The sequence below is a fragment of the Denticeps clupeoides genome, chromosome 2 (genome assembly GCF_900700375.1).
Source record: "Denticeps clupeoides chromosome 2, fDenClu1.1, whole genome shotgun sequence".
NCBI lineage: Eukaryota > Metazoa > Chordata > Actinopteri > Clupeiformes > Denticipitidae > Denticeps > Denticeps clupeoides.
The window spans coordinates 29,785,927-29,800,329 of NC_041708.1; the positions used below are offsets into that span (position 1 = coordinate 29,785,927).

The following is a 14,403-nucleotide window of genomic DNA, read 5'->3' on the forward strand; positions in this document are numbered from 1 at the left end:
AAATGCACACCAATAACATGCCAAGTAAATATTCAAACTAGATACACACAATGTTAATATAACAACATGTTAACAAGCCAATAAAAGAATAAATTAATTCACAAAGCACCTGGCATATGAGACACAAGACAAGAGGAATTTCTTAGGCATACAAATATATCCTGCAAGATTCATATTACATGAACATAATGGTTTGGTTTTGTTCAGCGTCATTTTATTACAATGCAGCACAAACTAATATTTATGGAGTGGTAGAAAACACTCCATAAAATATAACAAAATATATAAAAACAACAAAGTTACACTTTGTAACAAAAAAGAACGTTTATTACATAGCTAAACCTCATCATCCCTAAATATTGCCCATATTTGAAATGTTTTGTAAAATAACTGCAACTTACAACAGCTTGGATTAAGATAGAGATGGTCTACAGTGAAATGTGGGATAATATTTAGAGTGATGTTCTCAACAGCACTGATCCTCCAAAATAAATACTGCAGAACTATAGTGGCCTGTCCAAGAGATGAAATATATACAACCAAACGAACACAAACTGAACACAACCAGGTTTAAAACGAAGATCTATGTACATCAAAATAAATACCAGTCTTATGAAAAAAATTAATAGCTAAGTTTTTATGTAACAATGCTATATAAATGGGATGAAAAGTTAATTTCAGCTCATTAGCTTTTTTCAGTCAAGGGGAAATATAAAAATCATTGGTCATTAGCACAACCTCACTTCTCCTTTCTCTTTTGGACAAATACATATCGAACGGCTGACCTTTGTCTGCCTGCTTGTCAGCTTTTAACATGGTGCCTTGACTTTTGACCTTATGCAGTATGACGTGTGTGGACATGAACAAACGGCTGAGTATCTTAATGATTACGCTTTTCATAGAAAAATAAAAAAATGGAGGCAGAAATTTCAAAGCAGTAACATTTTAGGTCATATATTTTCCATAAACGTTATATTTTCCTGTTCACTTGTTGCTACCTGTTACTGAACTTATATTATTATTTAGCTATCCCCCCAAATGCAAGAAAAAAATGTGGAAAACAAAGACAAACAAAGCGGGAAAAAAAAAAAAAAAAAAAAAAAGACTCCTCACATCCCGCTCATGACTTATTCCAACTGCTGCCATCAGGATATAGGAGCATCAAAACAAGGACTGAAAGATTGAAAAGTAGTTTGTACCCTGTCGCTATCAGGGCGCTGAATGTCACCTAATCACCTTTATACAACTTGAGTGAAATAAGGTTTTACCACTGAATACCCGTTTTTGCCTCATTTTTAAAATGTATATTTACATACATTTTACAATTCTTTGACGTCGCAAGACTTGCACCTAATTTCGCTGTATCTGTGTCAGTGCAATAAAGATATTCTGATTCTGAAACTATTATATTGTAGTTTGACTGGAATATGCATATCTTTATTTACATATATTGTTCATCGATAACAATTATGCTAATTTTGTTTCAACCACTCAAGATTTACAATGAGCAAACTATCACAGTAGTCTAAATAGGAACTGATGCTTCAATAACTGCATTATCAATATAGTTTAGTATGAATAAATCAGCTTTATTGAGAGAAACACAAATCAGATTAACACACAGAGGAAAAAAAAAAGTCAAATCATTATTTTTCTGTAACAAAATTTAATATTGGTAGAAATAGAACTGTTTGGAAGAGTTTGGAAGTTGGTAAGCAGAGGAGGGTTGGGAAAGACTGGGCAGTATGTTGAAAAATAAAACATTAACAAGTATGCGGATAAGATTGTACATTAATTTAACAGTGGACCATATATCATTAATACAGGATCGCATTTGTGGAATAAAGAAAAGGACAAAGACAGAACAGAGACAGAGACAGGCAGCTGAGGTTACGTCTGTAATTTCTCAGTACCTACTACATCAACGCATTTCCACCATCCACGGAGCGACACAGTCCTCACACACCTTCCCAAAACCTAGGAGAGACAAAGAGAAACATCATCAGAAACCTCACTGCAGCTGAAAAATATAATGGTGTTTTAAAACTTTCCTTTGGCCACTGTCTTTCAACAATGCATTCATTTTCTGCTTAATAAAAGAAATGATAAAAAAAAACATTTAGGATCATCACTATTCCAGTAAAGCAAATCCTAGTAGCATCCCACGACTTTCATAGACACAATGAACCTGAGGAATATGATAAAGAATAAAACATAATGCAGTCAGTACGTTCCATAATATGCCAGGCGTAAACAGAAGGTTTCCCATTAAACAGATCCAAACAGTAACATATTAGATTTAAAGCTAACATCTATAATTCAGAACAAAAACATGTTTAATGCATTATGATGCATTTATTATGAATTATAACACTTGCCGTGAGGACTCAAAGATATAAATATTGCATTATAAAGTCTTAAGAGATCCATTGTACTGCTTATATTGCCTTATGAATCCTTCTGTAAGGACATTGTAAGCAGTAATACATTGTGATAGCGCTCATGGTGTATTTCTGACGGAAGCTGATATAGTTGCAGTGTTCGCTACTTTTTGCCCATTCCACTCAATAAAGCCAAATGCAGGAACCTGACTCTTGTTCGGAGGTGGGGGTGTGGGGGGGGGGGGTGCTACAAGTTGTCTCTGCATGGACTGGGCTGCACATTGACTTTGACACATGCGACTGCAGGGACATTTGTGTGGTGTAGTCAGAACTCCTTGCCACGCATGCACAAACACACCCACCCATACCATAGCCCCCCCCTCCCAACCTCTTAAACGTCTGCGGGACCCTTCTGTCAATCATTCTCCATGGTAACACGGTATGCAGGATGATGGCGTGCATAGACAGAACAGAGGAATATCTGCACTGGTCCCGCCAACACGATTTCCCTTTTACACAGGCGCATGTTACTGGTCCACTTCAATTTCTGGCACAAACCCAGTCAGGAAAACACAGAGTCGACAATGGAGAGGGCTGGTGGTCATTGAATGCAGACAAAATTCCACACTATTGCAAACCGGGTGCTTCCACCACACGCCCGCTGCTTTACCAGACAAGAAAGACCTAAAGGGAGGGAGGTAGAGGGTGGGAGAGAGAGAAACAGGGCGGAGAGGAAAAGGGGGAGGGACTGGGCGTTAGAGAGAGATTGAGTGGAATGGGCAGTTGAGTGGGGCATTTTTTTCCCTCCACCTGCTTTGCGGTGTGAGGGCGGGGCGGCATCGGTGTTAGCTACCAGGGGCGTCCCAGCACCCCGAATGCAGCAGCGGCAGCGGCTACAATGCCTACGCAACAATGGCACTTCCTGCAGCCATGTCTCCCAGCCCAACAAAACCCAGCATAGACCGGCACCAACACCACTACCGACACTATTAACACTCATCTGAGGGCAAATAGAAATGTGTCAACTGGTTACTTCATAAGCCTCACATCTCATCTGCTTTATCCACAACCTTCTACAGCACTGTACCATATTCATATGGATGGCTTGTCATTCCAACTCTGAATACTATAGGTTTTTGGTCACTCAAAAAATTTTACGTTTCTCAGTTCTACAACTACAACTTCACTTCTAATGGTTAACAGAAAAAATCTATATGCATACACATTTTTTTCCCATTTAATTAGTATCCTACCAGTCATTCTTCCTCCAAATTTATCAGGTAAAAATGGTCACCGGACTATTGCTTTAAGGGACACTAACACTGACGTGTGCTGTACATCACTTGGTTATTACAATGTTATATTAAGAAAATATTATTGTCTAATAATATTTGAATGCTTATCAGTGTAAATATTCACTGCAATATCTCACCACAGATGATGCATGCTACAATATGAGTTAGGACAGCTGAGGCTCAATGAACGGAGTAAAAACAAGTAAAACAAACATATCCTACTCGAAAGATAAAAAAAATAAAACTGTAAAAAACTGCAGGTTTTTAATGCAATATTGAGACTGCACAGTTACAACTTTTATAGATTCAAATATTCAGAAACTGGAGTTTACTTACAGAAAAAAATGGAAGCACTTCAGTCATAACTCATAAAAGGCCAGATATGAACTTAGAAATACAATAATCCATTTCCATAGCCATGGTTCCTAAATGTGTTAAAAACAAAAGAAAAAAAAAAAGTGAACATTTCCCTTCCTTGACGAGTGAGCCTGCCAATACCATGTCAAATAAATTACACAGACACCCACCCTCCGCCCAAAACACACATCAATATCAACATACACACATCAGCATACGCTCTCAAAAAAACCTGTGTTTCCCATCCAACTACACAGGAGGTCAGAGTTCACAACCACCCCTGGCAACAGCAGAGAGGCACACAGCAGCGTCTAGACGGGTCAAGGTGGGCTGTGCCCCTTTCCCAAGCCACCCATTCCCTCCTGCCCCCTGCATGGATCCTACCGGATAGAAGGGTCAGCAGTGGCCAAGTGCAGGATAAATAGTAAACACTGGAATGAGGGGAGGGTGGGGGCACAAGCCCCCTCCAGCTCTTCTCCCTCTGCTGATCAAAGCCCCCCCATGTGGAGAGTCGGGCCCGGGGCTGCAGAGGGCAGAGAGGGCACAGCCCTCGGACAGGCTTGGGGTCCTCAACCCTTTGTCTGCTTGCTCACCGCCTCTTCCGCTGCCACTGATGACATTAGGGCAAGGCCTTTCACTGGCCCGTCCCGCTTCAACACACACACACACACACACACACACACACACACACACACACACACAAAGGCCCATCTCCGCATCCCTCTACCATCTGGGGTGCTAATATCCCAAAAAAGACAGGGCAGAAGCCTTGCACCCCTCCCTGATCCTCTGCTCTTTTTGAAGGGCTTCTGTTCCAGCAAGCTTGCAGACAGGCAGGAAAACATACAGTAAAGCTTCCCAGTCCACATGGAACCTGCAGTCTGTGAGCAAAAAAACGCAGCAAGGCCATGGCTTTCACTCAAAAGGAAATAAATAAATAAAAATAAATACTCTAAATTCATTTTCTATACAATGCACACCCACAAGACATGATAGTGCTCTTATCTAAGCCAAAAAGAAGAAAAAAAAACAGTGTAAAACAGTTGAGGCGTGGTAAAATTTTATTTCTTAGACATCTTATTGTTTTATTTACAGAACACCTCCCAAGGTAGCTTAAAATTTAAAAGTTCTGCAAAGGCTTTCTGATATAAAAAAAAAAAATCCCTGAATCCCAACTAATCTAGTACACATTCAAGGACAACAGGAAATGTAAGAATACTTAAGCCTCCTCATTTACCATTAAAAGCATTGCTAATGCACTTTTAATTTAATCATCAGACGCTGCCAATGTACCGTCATCTATGGAGCACAAATAAGGACATAAAGACAAAATACAGACAGTACAGAGGCTGACAAATATGAAGTAAAAGTATCTTATCTGATAAACAATTTACACATCAAATATTGGGTCCATGCAGAGGGCACCAAGCTCTTTACGCTACGAAAACAAAATGACTGCACTAGATCTCGTCAAATAAATTCAACATATGGACACTAGCCTATCGGATCTATCAGAAATGCTCAGCTGCATTAAACTGCATAAGCTGGGCTGCGTTTTATTTCATTTTATTTTTCTCAGTTAAAAAAAAAAAAAAAAAAAAAAAAAAAAAAAAAGATATCAAAGCCCAGTCTTGCTCCTGTGCAAAGTGACTATTGGCCTCTTCTCCACAGACTGGGTCTGATGGATGCCAACTGAGCCTACAGGCCTCAGACAGAGTATTTGGTTTCCTTAGTGTCAGTGTTTGAACGGGTTGAAGAGAAAGCCTGGGCCAGCATCTTTATTACGCACAACAAGAATGGCACACTAAAGAACGGCGCACAGAGAAGAGTGAGATGAAGAAAGTGCTGGGAAAGAGCCAGATTTCACACAATTAATTTCTACATCAACGATGCCAATGTTGAAATAGCCTAAGTGCAACCCAGTTTACCTTTGAAGAAATATATTTTGCTCTGGAGACTGAGGCACAAAACCGTGTCTCTACACATCAAACAGATTAAATACGTGATTGCTACACAGGTGTACACATACTGTACAGAGGCTGTACAACATACAGAACATCCAACAAAGTCCATATTGGGCTAAAAGCACGTCTCACTTTTACAATTTGCTACACATAAACCTCAAAAGAGGTGAGATAATCACCCCACCCAGACACACACAGTGGATTTCACAGAAAAGAAGAAAACTGAAATCATGCAAAGGTCCCTATTAGTTCAGCCAGAGCATTAAATGCTATTAGTTTGTTGTTAGTCCGTTTGGCAGTTCAAACATGCCCGATTCTGACCATACACCAAAGCTGCAATTCACATAGGCCGACACATAGGCAGTCACAGCAAACGATCAAATAAATGCCTGCTATTATGCTGGAGCCTTTTGCGTGAGGTCCACTGTCTTGTGCTGCCTTTTCCTGCCAGCTAAAATCTCAAATTGTATTCTGAGCAAACAGCATGTGTTTTTTGGGGTTTTACCATGCTTTGCATAGTTTTACGGTCGCCATGGAATTTGGTAGTCAATGTTGAGTCATGGAAGGTGTAAAACAATGTTCTGATACTTTGTGGCATTTCAACATATTTCACGAACCCTCCTTCATTATGAAAGTGCACTCTGTGGTCGTGATCAAGTTGGCGCGGAATCTGGTGCACAAGGCCTACAGAAAAAAAAAAAATCCCCAAAATTTTACTCTCTTTCAATGCAATTTCAATTAGCCTAAGATTTGGACCCATTACTTTAGGCAGCTACAAACGCAAGCCATTTCAACTGCATTTTTATGAGCTATGCTGTTCACTCATACCAAACCAAACAGCCTCCTACTCTTACGATCATACCAGTACTACCCTAATCCTACCTACTGTGCAAAATTCAAGACACAAATTCTCTCATTCACTTTAAGACACATTTATACTTGCCAGTGTTTCTATAATAAATGGGCAAAGTCTAGGTCATCAAACAAAGAAGGGCATCTTATTAAGAGAGCCACACAGAACATTATGTGTGTGAGTGTGTATGTGTGCATCATGCATGAGCCAGCAATCTCACTTTCATGTGCCCATAAGGGTCTTACCCCAGTGAAAGAAGGGGAAATATGAGGAGGGAATATTAGTACACATGAAGGCATGCCTGTTTCCAGAGTGCACAGGAGGGGGGGCAATATAAGGAAAGGCAGCACAGTGGAGAGTTCAGTCCTAATGAAGTGCGGCGCTGACCCCTGGTCATTCAGACACTTGGCCCCCTGGCTCAGGCCTTCTCTCTGCCCTGGGGTTAATCCCCTTTAGGCTCTGATTGATAGGAGATAACATGATACTGAAGGGGGAGTGCTGTTTTGTCTGAAGCCTAGCACTGCCGTCACACACCTCTCCATGGTGTTAAAGTGTGAGACCAAACGTGAAATTGACATTGTCAGTGTTTGTGTGTGTTTGGACCTGGCCCCATCACCATACACTTGCAGTGGTAATTTGAGGGTGTTTCTGTCGCAAGTGCTTTAACAAGGCTTATACACTTGACCTTTATTCCCCAAATAATTTCTCCCATTAACCTAAGGCTGGTCCTTACCTTTCATCACATGCTTGTATAAATTTGCATTATTTTGCCAAATAGCAGACACAGTCTTTTGCCTTCATGCTCCATTTTAGGCGAATGTGGCATTGAAATGGCCAGTACAAGAATTGGGCAAATAAAAATCAAATAGCCATCAAGGCAAGTTACATGCTTTTATTAATGATAAAACCTCTTTTAAATTGTGAATGATTATATAAGTCTGCTGTCCTGTAAATTAAAGTGAAGGAAACATATTACAAAATTCAAACTAATCTAAAATTAGAACTAGTAAGCTTTAGATGTTAACTTCTGGAGTCATTTTTAAAACCTTTATATGTCACATATTATTGCGTTTTGCACTGCAAATGCAATAACTTGTCCATTAGCTTTATTTAACCATGCTTTTCTCCCCCCACTGTGATAGTGGAGCCCAGCTGCTGGCTCTCATATTAACCTTCCATTCATTCACAGAATTGCACATACCACATCTTGAGTGCCTTGTTAAGTGTTTTGTGCGAGGGCATGTGATGCCATACCTCTGTGGGCCGAAAGCATCTCTGAGTGATATGATGGGATCTGTTCATCAATGGTTTCAGTGACAAGCACTGGCACACCAGTCCTCATCTCTACTGTACACGCTAATTAAAAGCCCATTAGACGAGAGAGAACACAGCTGCTCTGCACTTAAACATGAGCGACAGAGAGGCAAACAGGCAGAGAGATGGAGCAAAAGAGAATGATGGAATAGAGGGGGCAATGGAAAAAAAGAAGAAGACAGAAGAGAAAGGCAGAGAGAGAGAGAGAGAGAGGGAGATGAGAAATGGAGATGAGATTTCATTAAAATACACTGCAGTGCCTTTAGGGACCTTAAGGATATGAGTAATGCTCTCTCCCCCCTCAATCTCTATTCCCCAACTTAATGAAAATATTCACACTCTCTAATAAACAATCCAATAATATTACCATGCATGTCTCTCTCAAACAATCAACCAACCCCAAGGTTACTCTTGTTCTCTGTATAGCATATTTATTGCATGTATATACATTATCAAAGGAAAACAAAGTAATAAAAACTGTCAGAAAACAGGTCACAATTAAATCATTGATTCTCTAAACTTACTATGTAACAACTTTATTCATTGAATGCCAAATCAGAGATGTATACAAAAAGTAGACTCTACTTCTAAATAAAGATTAATTCCATCATGTTTGTATAGATTCTCTCACTTACAACTTTTGCCAAATGCATTAGCGTGATTTGAGCAAACATTATAAAGTTGCAAACTGTTGAATAAAGTGCCTTTTAAAGGGATTTTTGTGTATTTTATAACCAGTGTTTTTAAGACAGGAGCATTGCCATAGAAACATGCCTCATGCATTATAAAGAGCTATATTGTATAGATTAACTAGAAGGTCTAGGAATACTGTAAACCCAGGATGTCCTTGCCCCTTATGAAGTACAGTATACAAGGAGTCCCCCGCACCTTCAACAGCCGTCCTGTGATGGACGAATATCAGTGAATGCTGAGTCGGTCTGTGTTCCCCTCATAAGTAACATGGTTATAAAACTTTGTGGTTTCTGTGTGTCAGTGCTGAAGGTCAAAAGCAGAGTTTGGCATGCACCTGAAATGCCAGTACCTGGCCTGCTGAAGCAAAAAAATAGAAAATAAAAAGAAATACTGGATGTTAACACCCGCATAAACAAAAACTATTCCCCAAAAAGCAGACTGAGAGAAAAGTATCAAACTGCTAGTAGTCATCGTATTAGAGGAGGACTTCACAAATGTGAACATTGTTTTTTTTTTTTTTTTACTTCATTTATTAGAAATAGTATTTTTTCATAATTGACCGAAGGCGATTACTAGAGAATCATCTTAAATAGCAATTTATCTTGATAAACATGTATTATCTTATATGCAGGTGATAAACCTTGCTCGTACACTTACGCAAATAATAAAGTATTGTAATTTTAAAAATATTTTAACTTTAAATATGCAATCCAAAAAAAAAAACAATAGTGTAAACAAAGAACTTGCCGGATACATTTAAATGACTGTCGAATAAAAATTATTCCGATATGACGTTATTTTACGTTATTTCAATTTCTGTGAAAAGTGAGGAAAAAAACTTTTTTCTTTTTGTTTAAAAACCTTAAATACGCACACACAAAAATCAACATTAAGTAATAATTTAAATGAACTAAAACTATAAAAAAATGTTAAATTCGGAACCCAACTATTACAGTATTAACTAAGTGCTAAAAATAAATGAGTGCTAAAACGTATATAATGAAAAAAATGTAAAACAATTTAGATGGTAACGGTCACACATTGAGAAACTGGTATGAAAAAGAAACGAAAAATAATTTTATATTTTACATATAATCAGTAACATAAATCAATACCACCAAATTACTATTTATCTATTAGTTATTACAAAAAGCACAAAAGTATGAAAACGTGAAAAAAAACTATGTATAAGATATAGCATATTTTTTGCCGTACATAATTTTTTTTTTTTACATAATTTGTATTTTCCAAAAATAAAATAAAGCATAAAGAAGTACTGACTGTACTACAAAAATATTTATTATTATTATTTTTTTAAATCTTGCTTTAGTTGCACATTGCCATTCCACTTAAATGTAACACATAGAGTAACCCGTTATTTCTGTTTTTAACGAAAGCTATGAAATTATCAAGCGATGTAAATAAAGCAAACACACATAAAACTAAATGGAACATAATTATAAAAGGCCACAGCTGTAATCTCTATTTAAATGTTTATAGTATTAGCAGACTTGGCGTAAAAAGACATATTGCGTTGAATATTATAATTGCAATTGCACACCACAGCACAACATTCTCCATCTTCCGCTCAATACGACACCCTAAAATGGAGGCCGCTGCCCCACTGCATGTTACTAGCCTCCCCAGCTCATGGGTGCAGCTGTGTGAAGAATCATACTGCTACGCCGCCATCAGACAAGCAAAGGGATCAAGTCAGGCGGGAAATGGGGGAAAGACGGACGGGCGTGGCCTTGCATTTCGATGGGCAGCCATTTGGCCATCAAACTACTTAAAATAAGCAGGCAGCTATGGGGATTTGTGATATGGAATATGCCAGAACGCTGCCATACAGAGCCCCATGCTTTTCTGCCAGCGACCGGTATCCAGTGACCAGTTAGGAGAGGTGTCGCTGTTGAACACATGGAGCTCTGCACCAAAACCACGAGAAAAATCTTCTAGCTGGTCACGCAAAACCTTACACAGAACTGTGCTTCATAATGCTTTAATGTGCTTTATCGTCTAGTGCCCCTCAAATAATAAAATTCTAGAGTCTGCGCATGAGGCCATACAAAATTCTATGATGTTTGTGGTGTTTTTCAGTGTCTCGCCATGACACCGCGCTTCAGCTTAAAACCTCCGAACATTTTAAAATTTCCACTATACGTTTTTTGTACAATGAAGAGGTTTGGAAGGGCTGGTTACTGTAACTGGTCGTCTGAAATGATTGATCGGCGAACAGTTCTAGCCGAATGCATCATTACTCAGCAAAAGCAAAATGATAAGGTTTAACAATCGAGCTAGAGCACATTTTCTTTTATACATTATTTCATGCTGCATTCACTCATCCACCTGCAGGCAGTTAGGTTCTCTCCATCTTTTCTGCCTTACCGGCCCTGCCATTTATCGGCAACATGCCCAAACGTGCTTCGCTAAGCACTGAACGGGATTGCTTGTTTCGAAACTTACTGTGAGCAACGGAGCACCTCATCTCGAGCTGGGTCACTGCTGGCAGGCGCAAAGGCAAGACATGGCCAGTGACACAGAAACTGGATTCATCTTAAGGGCACTAAGCCTCCTACAAAGCAGACAAATACACAAACTGTAGCACTGCACAATTACAACCTTACATGCTATCTACAATGTGAACAAAATCCAGGAATTTCACCTAGTGCTTGTTGCAGTGTGAAATATAAAGCACTACGAGAAAATAACGTAATTTCAACTGCATTGAAAATTGTTTGAGTACAGAAACAGTGGACCAGCCATAGGAATTTCGCTGTATTTGTGCAGAGATGTGTAACATAATACTTCAATTGAATATACTGTGCAAAGGGTGTCTTAAAAATGCAGATTTAACATTTGACAAGACACTTGGCAAAAAAATTCAATTAGATTTATTGAAGACTTGCACTGAAATATGGTTAGTTAGGCATCTTATATGTTGAGATTGGGATTTTGGGGGTAATTTTAACCTAAGGGTCCGTTGTACTAAACTTGCCATTAGTCCTGTCACTCATCCTTCATATAATTTATACAAAATGTAGTAAGTAAAAATGTAATATTTTGTAATAATATTAATAAATCTATGAGAAGTGGAACAGGTTCATTTAATGCATGCTCAAAAAAAATACAAAAAGTTAAAAAAAAAAAAAAATTATAGTCGTATGTCTTCACACACAAAGTGCCTGAACACAGAAAAGGCATTTTATAGAGCACTGAACATCAAAATACATTAAATGTGTGTTTGTGATAGCCGTGCTCTGATTGGCAGCGGTAGAACCGAATTCTGTTGCTCAGGTTTCAATTTTTTTTGGTCTAAATTGACTTGTGAAAGTATTGCAAAAATGCAAAAAGAAAACAGTAAATTTGCGCAGCAAACATAAATAGCGAACGTTACGCCGCAAACGTTTGTTCCTTGAAAATGTCGTACAAATGATGAATAATCATTGTGCAATGCATCCAAGCTGACCCTGTCACCGCTGGACATAGCAAGACGCAGTCAATCAAAATCACTGCTCTTCAGGCCACGTTTTACATTTAACTAGAATAAAAGAATCACGACAAAAACATCGACACCAGCGCAAATTCTGACTTTTCTGTATCAAAACGCTTCTTTCAGCTGAAGCCATATTTCATTATGATGTCAATAAATGTCAACCGGACGGCGATGCCATGGACATCGATTTGAGCATCACACCGGTGACCTAGAGCACAATTCCAGGGAAAATCTCTTGAGTGGCAGCCATCTTGTTTTTCCTAGCGTATGGAAGAGCAGAAAGCCCGGTCATATGACCAACCCACGTTTATATAACAGGAGTGACGGTGCGGAGTCGACTGGCTCGTGGAACCTGCTACATGACCAAAGCGCAAAAATCAGCGTCTTCGTTGCAGTACAGGAGCGCTCCTCCCCGATAAACAAGAAAAGAGAGCCAAGTTGACCAACAGATTTTGTTTTTTTTTTCACTTGACGGTGCAAAAAGAGTTCTTCACGTAAAGCAATTCACGAGGTAGGAGAAGAGGTACCGGACAACCTAACATGTGTCTGTTTAAATGCCTTCAACCTGGAAAGTTCTGAAAACACGCAGACCAGCGATGCCAGTGATTCCTCGGCCCTGCAAGTATCTCAGCACTTTCAATCCAAATTGTCCTGATGACACTAACAAAATGGAAAATGTAAAAAATATATATATATATATATATATATATATATATAATTTTCATTTGGTCACGGCTACAGCGTAGCTACAGGGCTGGTGCGTACAGGTTGGATGTGTCTACACTTCACGGTCTGCTTACAGGCCTCTAGAACTGTGCCCTTCTCTCCAGGCCGGACCTCTTCACTCTGACGAATTAGCGCCACCCTTTGAGCACCGGACGGCAGAGCCAACGTGGCCAAACTCGAGTACAACGTGACAACGTCGCTGTAGTTGTTGTTGTTATTATTATTATTATTATTAATAATAACCGGCGCGCTTTTTTTTTTTTTTTTTTTGCTGAAAATGACTTGAACGTTTACACACCGGAGCGCGGCATAAGTGCGGCCGAAGTTGCCTCCTCTCCTCGCCTCTCCCCGCGGCGTCCGAGCGTCCAGTCGCCGTCGCCTTCGCCGGGTCACCTGCCCTTTTTTTTTTTTCCAGGGTGGGGGGCGGCGACACCTGCGCCGCGCTGCTCGCGTCATAAAAGAACCGCGGCCGCGGTCACGGTCACGGTCGCGCGTCTGGTAAACAATAGCGGTCTCCGCTAGCGGCTGCCGGCGCCAGGCCGCGTCGGAGAAACACCTGCCCGTCGCCACGGTTGTCTTACCTGAGAATTAAACGGACTGTCTGGCGATTAACACTCGCAAAAAAAAAAACCCAAAAAAAAACAATAAAAAATAAAAAAAACACAATAAAAACTTTGTGCGCGTTACAACGCGAGCCGGCGTGGACGACGCGACGCGACGCTTCTAACGCCGTACCGCCGCAGCGCAGTCCGGGTCCGTTCCGTCCGCGTCTGCCGCGCGTCCGGAGCCGACTCTGAGAGAACGAGAATGTGTTTTTTTTTTTTTTTTTTTCTTTTCTTTTTTCTCTTTTTTTTTGTCGTATCAGTTTCAGACAGACTCCAGACGCTCAGCCCAGTTACGTGCGCCGTCAGCGCTGCGCCTCCGAGACCCGGTCGCCCCAGACTGACAGGCCGTGGACCAATCGCGTGGCGCGCCCGGGAGCGCCGTCCAATTAGCAGCGGGCTGGAACTGTTAACCTCTGACTGACTCCCCCGGATTCAGCGGGGGGGGGGGGAGGCTGGTACGGACGGATAAAGGTGCAGGATGTGCACGGACACGTGATGCACCGCGACTGTCTGGATTTGACGTCAGGACGACGGGCATGTTGCGTGTGTGGTCAATTTCATTTTCCATTTCATTTACATTTACATTTTACAGCATTTATCAGACGCCCTTATCCAGAGCGACTTACCATCTTTCGTTACAGGGACAGTCTCATTGGAGCAACTTAGGGTTAAGTGTCTTGCTCAGGGACACAATGGTAGTAAGCGGGATTTCAGGATGG

At 40.2% G+C, this 14,403-nt stretch overlaps 1 long non-coding RNA gene across 1 annotated transcript; it reads right to left on the reverse strand.

Moving 5' to 3' along the window:
* Positions 1 to 1,574: 1,574 nt before the first annotated feature.
* LOC114784341 (uncharacterized) lies at positions 1,575 to 13,762 on the reverse strand. Its single transcript, XR_003748845.1, has 3 exons — positions 13,661 to 13,762; positions 11,324 to 11,432; positions 1,575 to 1,977 (listed from the first exon to the last, which is right to left on the reverse strand). It is a non-coding gene; the product is annotated as an uncharacterized LOC114784341 (long non-coding RNA).
* Between the last annotated feature and the right edge of the window lie 641 nt (positions 13,763 to 14,403).